This window comes from Manis javanica, chromosome 6 (genome assembly GCF_040802235.1).
Source record: "Manis javanica isolate MJ-LG chromosome 6, MJ_LKY, whole genome shotgun sequence".
Taxonomy (NCBI): domain Eukaryota; kingdom Metazoa; phylum Chordata; class Mammalia; order Pholidota; family Manidae; genus Manis; species Manis javanica.
Window position 1 is genome coordinate 98,394,195 of NC_133161.1, and position 7,222 is coordinate 98,401,416.

The following is a 7,222-nucleotide window of genomic DNA, read 5'->3' on the forward strand; positions in this document are numbered from 1 at the left end:
GGTCCATGTGTTGGAATGTCTAGGGTCAGGTCCATTCAACAGAGTCTCCAGGGTTTAACACAGTTGGGACTGGCAGCAGGATGTTGCTCTGCTGGCCATATGCTGGCTTCAATAATTCTTCTTTACTTTGCACATACAGTTCTATAGGACAGGCAGCAATGCATGTTAGCATGTCTACAGAGCTCAAGGCTCCTTTTGGGAGCTTCTCATTCCACTATCTCAAGAAAGAAACATCCCACAATCCTGGTTGTTACACAGCCACTCAGGGCCTCAAAGCAGTCTTCTGTCTCACAGAGGGCTAATTACAAAGCTTCCAGTATTTCCACTTTTCCCCAGTTCTGGGGATTGTCCCACCCCTCCAGGAGATGTTTTACCCTAGGTCAATTTCCCACTAGCGCTCCCCTAGAAGAAACCCCCAGATAAGGTGTTCCCAGGTGAAACTGCACCCTCCACTGCTGCTGGACGTAAGGGTGAGTCATCATCCCCCACTGACTGCAGCAGCCACTGGGACCTCCTCCCCATTCACAGGGGCAGTCCACCTAAGTCTCACACCCATGAAGACAGATTTTGGGTTCAGAGGTCCTGCTGACTACCACCAGGTATAAACTCCAGGGGAAAATCTGTCTTCCAGCCCAGGACAGATAACCTTTGAAACTGAAATCAATCAAAGGGAGAAATAAAGTGGAAGAAACCTGTTTATTGCTTGCAAACAGTCATCCACTTCCACTCTCCAGTGTCTCTGATCTCCTGGCTGCAAAAAGGGTCCAAACATCTCCAGTCCAGATATGCTGTCTCTCCCCCATGTAATTACCTATTGATGTGGAGATGGACTACTTCTCTCCATCCCTTGGAAACACCTGTTGATATGGAGATGAACTAAAGCCAGGCTAGAGATTCTGGAAATATGCACTCTTACCCACAACATTTCATCAAAGAATATATATACACAAATAAAGATTACTTTAAGATCAAGATTTTCAACATCATTAGTCATTAGAGAAATGCAAATCAAAACTACATTGAGAAATCACTTTGTACCCACTAGAATGGCTATAATAAAAGAAGTTCTGGTGGTGGGGAGAAGATGGTGGCGTGAGTACAGCAGAGGAAATCTCCTCCCAAAACCACATTTATCTATGAAAATATAACAAAGACAACTATTCCTATAATAGAGACCAGAGGACACGGGACAACATTCAGACCACATCCACACCTACGAGAACCCAGAGCCTCGCGAAAGGGGTAAGATACAAGTCGCGGCCCGGCGGGACCTGAGCACCCCTCCCCCTGGCTCTAGGAGGGTGGAGAAGAGTCAGCAAGGAGGGCTAGGGAGCCCAGGACTGCTGAACACCCAGCCCCAGGATTCTGGACCAGAGTGGTGCAGACACAGTGCATACGTGGGGTCCTGGATACTAGGGAAACAGGGTGGCAGGACTGGTGAGAGGGTGCCTGAGGCTGACACCGGAGAACAAAGAAACGGGAGCGGCTTTTTTTTTTTTTTGCAAGTGCTTTTTGGAAACCTTAAAGGGACAGGGACCCCAATACTAGGGAAACAGGCAGCAAGACTGGTGAGCGGGTGCCTGAGACCAGCGCCTGAGGACAAAGAAAATCATGCGTTTTTCCTTTTTTTAAAAAAATTATTTATTTAATTTTTTTCTTCTTTCGTTGTTGCTGTTGTTGCTTTGGTTTGGAGAGTACTTTTTGGAAGTCTTAAAGGGGCAGGACAGGACACTTAGACCAGAGGCAGGGAATCTGGGGATCTCTGGGCACTCTAACCCCCTGGGCAGCAGGGAGCAAAGAGGCACCTTATGGAGATAAATAGCCTCCTGGCCGCTCCCCCTCCAACAGGGCCCCACCATTTTGGAGCAGTGGCCCGAGCCAGGCAATGCCCACAGCAACAGCAGAGATAAACTCCATAGCAACCGGGCAGGAAGCCGAAGCCCTGTCTGCGCACAGCTGCCAAGCACAAGCCACTAGAGGTCGCTATTCTCCCAGGAGAGGAAGGGCACAAACCAATAAGAAGGAAAGCTCTTCCAGTCGTCACTCGTGCCAGCTCTGCAAACTATCTCTATCACCATGAAAAGGCAAAACTACAGGCAGACAAAGATCACAGAGACAACACTTCAGAAGGAGTCAGACCTAACCAGTCTTCCTGAAAAAAGAATTCAAAATAAAAATCATGAACATGCTGACAGAGATGCAGAGAAAAATGCAAGAGCAATGGGATGAAGTCCGGAGGGAGATCACAGATTTCAGGAAGGAGATCACAGAAGTGAAACAAACCCTGGAAGGATTTATAAGCAGAATGGATAAGATGCAAGAGGCCATTGAAGGAATAGAAACCAGAGAACAGGAACGTATAGAAGCTGACATAGAGAGAGATAAAAGGATCTCCAGGAATGAAACATTACTAAGAGAACTATGTGACCAATCCAAAAGGAATAATATCCATATTATAGGAGTACCAGAAGAAGAAGAGATAGGAAAAGGGATAGAAAGTCTCTTTGAAGAAATAATTGCTGAAAACTTCCCCAACTGGGGGAGGAAATAATCGAACAGACCACAGATATACACAGAACCCCCAACAGAAAGGATCCAAGGAGGACAACACCAAGACACATAGTAATTAAAATGGCAAGGATCAAGGACAAGGAAAGAGTTTTAAAGGCAGCTAGAGAGAAAAAGGTCACTTATAAAGGAAAACCCATCAGGCTAACATCAGACTTCTCGACAGAAACCCTACAGGCCAGAAGAGAAATGGCATGATATATTTAATGCAATGAAACAGAAGGGCCTTGAACCAAGGATACTGTATCCAGCACGACTATCATTTAAATATGATGGTGAGATTAAACAATTCCCAGACAAGCAAAAGCTGAGGGAATTTGCTTCCCAAACCACCTCTACAGGGCATCTTACAGGGACTGCTCTAGATGGGAGCACTCCTAAAAAGAGCACAGAACAAAACACACAACATATGAATAATGGAGGAGGAGGAATAAGAAGGGAGAGAAGAAAAGAATCTCCAGACAGTGTATATAACAGCTCAGTAAGCGAGCTAAGTTAGGCAGTAAGATACTAAAGAAGCTAACCTTGAACCTTTGGTAACCATGAATCTAAAGCCTGCAATGGCAATAAGTACATATCTCTCAATAGTCACCCTAAATGTAAATGGACTTAATGCACCAATCAAAAGACACTGAGTAATAGAATGAATAAAAAAGCAAGACCCATCTATATGCTTACAAGAAACTCACCTCAAACCCAAAGACATGCACAGACTAAAAGTCAAGGGATGGAAAAACATATTTCAGGCAAGCAACAGTGAGAAGAAAGCAGGGGTTGCAGTACTAATATCAGACAAAATAGACTTCAAAACAAAGAAAGTAACAAGAGATAAAGAAGGACACTACATAATGATAAAGGGCTCAGTCCGAAAAGAGGATATAACCATTCTAAATATATATGCACCCAACACAGGAGCACCAGCATATGTGAAACAAATACTAACAGAACTAAAGAGGGAAATAGACTGCAATGCATTCATTTTAGGAGACTTCAACACACCACTCACCCCAAAGAGATAGATCCACTGGGCAGAAAATAAGTAAGGACACAGAGGCACTGAACAACACACTACAACAGATGGACCTAATAGACATCTACAGAACTCTACATCCAAAAGCAACAGGATATACATTCTTCTCAAGTGCACATGGAACATTCTCCAGAATAGACCACATACTACACCACAAAAAGAGCCTCAGTAAATTCAAAAAGATGGAAATCCTACCAACCAACTTTTCAGACCACAAAGGCATAAAACTAGAAATAAATAGTACAAAGAAAGCAAAAAGGGTCACAAACATATGGAGGCTTAACAACACACTCCTAAATAATCAATGGATCAGTGACAAAATCAAAATGGAGATCCAGCATATATGGAAACAAATGACAACAACAACACTAAGCCCCAACTACTGTGGGACACAGCAAAAGCAGTCTTAAGAGGAAAGTATATAGCAATCCACGCATATTTAAAAAAGGAAGAACAATCCCAAATAAATGGTCTAATGTCACAATCATCGAAATTGGAAAAAGAACAAATGAGGCCTAAGGTCAGCAGAAGGAGGGACATAATAAAGATCAGAGAAGAAATAAATAAAATTGAGAAGAATAAAATAATAGCAAAAATCAATGAAACCAAGAGCTGGTTCTTCAAGAAAATAAGCAAAATAGATAAGCCTCTAGCCAGACTTATTAAGAGGAAAAGAGAGTCAACGCAAATCAACAGTATCAGAAACGAGAAAGGAAAAATCACGACGGACCCCACAGAAATACAAAGAATTATTAGTGAGTACTATGAAAACCTATATGCTAACAAGCTTGGAAACCTAGGAGAAATGGACAACTTCCTAGAAAAATACAACCTTCCAAGACTGACCCAGAAAGAAACATAAAATCTAAACAGACCAATTACCAGCAATGAAATTGAAGTGGGAATCAAAAAACTACCAAAGAACAAAACCCCCGGGCCAGATGGATTCACCTCAGAATTTTATTAGACATACAGGGAAGACATAATACCCATTCTCCTTAAAGTTGTCCAAAAAATAGACGAGGAGGGGATACTCCCAAACTCATTCTATGAAGCTAACATCACCCTAATACAAAACTAGGCAAAGACCCCACCAAAAAAGAAAACTACAGTCCAATATCCCTGATGAACGTAGATGCAAAAATACTCAACAAAATATTAGCAAACCGAATTCAAAAATACATCAAAAGGATCGTACACCATGACCAAGTGGGATTCATCCCAGGGATGCAAGGATGGTACAACATTTGAAAGTCCATCAACATCATCCACCACATTAACAAAAAGAAAGGCAAAAATCACATGATCATCTCCATAGATGCTGAAAAAGCATTTGACAAAGTTCAACATCCATTCATGATAAAAACTCTCAGCAAAATGGGAATAGAGGGCAAGTACATCAACATAATAAAAGCCATCTATGATAAACCCACAGCCAACATTATCTTGAACAGCGAGAAGCTGAAAGCTTTTCCTCTGAGATCGGGAATTAGACAGGGATGCCCACTCTCCCCACTGTTATTTAACATAGTACTGGAGGTCCTAGCCACGGCAATCAGACAAAACAAAGAAATACAAGGAATCCAGATTGGTAAAGAAGAAGTCAAACTGTCACTATTTGCAGATGACATGATACCATACATAAAAAACCCTAAAGGCTCTACCCCAAAACTATTAGAACTGATATCAGAATACAGCAAAGTTGCAGGATACAAAATTAACATACAGAAATCTGTGGCTTTCCTATACACTAACAATGAACCAACAGAAAGAGCAATCAGGAAAACAACTCCATTCACAATTGCATCAAAAAAAATAAAATACCTAGGAATAAACCTAACCAAAGAAGTGAAAGACTTATACTCTGAAAACTACAAGTCACTCTTAAGAGAAATTAAAGGGGACACTAACAGATAGAAACTCATCCCATGCTCTTGGCTAGGAAGAATTAATATCGTCAAAATGGCCATCCTGCCCAAAGCAAGATACAGATTTGATGCAATCCCTATGAAACTACCAGCAACATTCTTCAATGAACTGGAACAAATAATTCAAAAATTCATATGGAAACACCAAAGACCCCAAATAGCCAAAGCAATCCTGAGAAAGAAGAATAAAGTAGGGGGGATCTCACTCCCCAACTTCAAGCTCTACTATGAAGCCATAGTAAACAAGACAATTTGGTACTGGCACAAGAACAGAGTCACAGATCAATGGAACAGACTAGAGAATCCAGACATTAACACAGACATACATGGTCAATTAATATTTGATAAAAGAGCCATGGACATACAAGGCGAATGGCGAAATGACAGTCTCTTCAACAGATGGTGCTGGCAAAACTGGACAGCTACATGTAGGAAAATGAAACTGGACCGTCGCCTAACCCCATATACAAAGGTAAACTCAAAATGGATCAAAGACCTGAATGTAAGTAATGAAACCATTAAACTCTTGGAAAAAAACATAGGCAAAAACCTCTTAGACATAAACATGAGTGACCTCTTCTTGAACATATCTCCCTGGGCAAGGAAAACAACAGCAAAAATGAGCAAGTGGGACTACATTAAGCTGAAAAGTTTCTGTACAGTGAAAGACACCATCAATAGAACAAAAAGGAACCCTACAGTATGGGACAATATATTTGAAAATGACAGATCCGATAAAGGCTTGACGTCCAGAATATATAAAGAGCTCACACGCCTCAACAAACAAAAAACAAATAACCCAATTAAAAAATGGGCAGAGGAACTGAACAGACAGTTCTCCAAAAAAGAAATACATATGGCCAAGAGACACATGAAAAGATGCTCCACATCGCTAATTATCAGAGAAATGCAAATTAAAACTACAATGAGGTATCACCTCACACCAGTAAGGATGGCTGCCATCCAAAAGACAAACAACAACAAATGTTGGCGAGGCTGTGAAGAAAGGGGAACCCTCCTACACTGCTGGTGGGAATGTAAATTAGTTCAACCATTGTGGAAAGCAGTATGGAGGTAGATCAAAATGCTCAAAACAGACTTACCATTTGACCCATGAATTCCACTCCTAGGAATTTACCCTAAGAATGTAGCAATCAAGTTTGAGAAAGACAGATGCACCCCTATGTTTATCGCAGCACTATTTACAATAGCCAAGAATTGGAAGCAACCTAAATGTCCATCGATAGATGAATGGATAAAGAAGATGTGGTACATATACACAATGGAATACTACTCAGCCTTAAGAAAAGGGCAAATCCTACCATTTGCAGCAACATGGATGGAGCTGGGGGGTATTTTGCTCAGAGAAATAAGCCTAATGGAGAAAGAGAAATAACAAATGATTTCACTCATCTGTGGAGTATAAGAACAAAGGAAAAACTGAAGGAACAAAACAGCAGCAGAATCACAGAACTCAAGAATGGACTAACAGGTACCAAAGGGAAAGGGACTGGGGAGGATGGGTGGGTAGGGAGGGATAAGGTGGGGGAAAGAAGAAGGGGGGTATTAAGATTAGCATGCATTCGGAGGTGAGAGAAAGGGGAGGGCTGTACAACACAGAGAAGAGAAGTAGTGACTCTACAACACTTTCCTATGCTGATGGACAGTGACTGTAAAGGGGTTTATAGGGAGGACC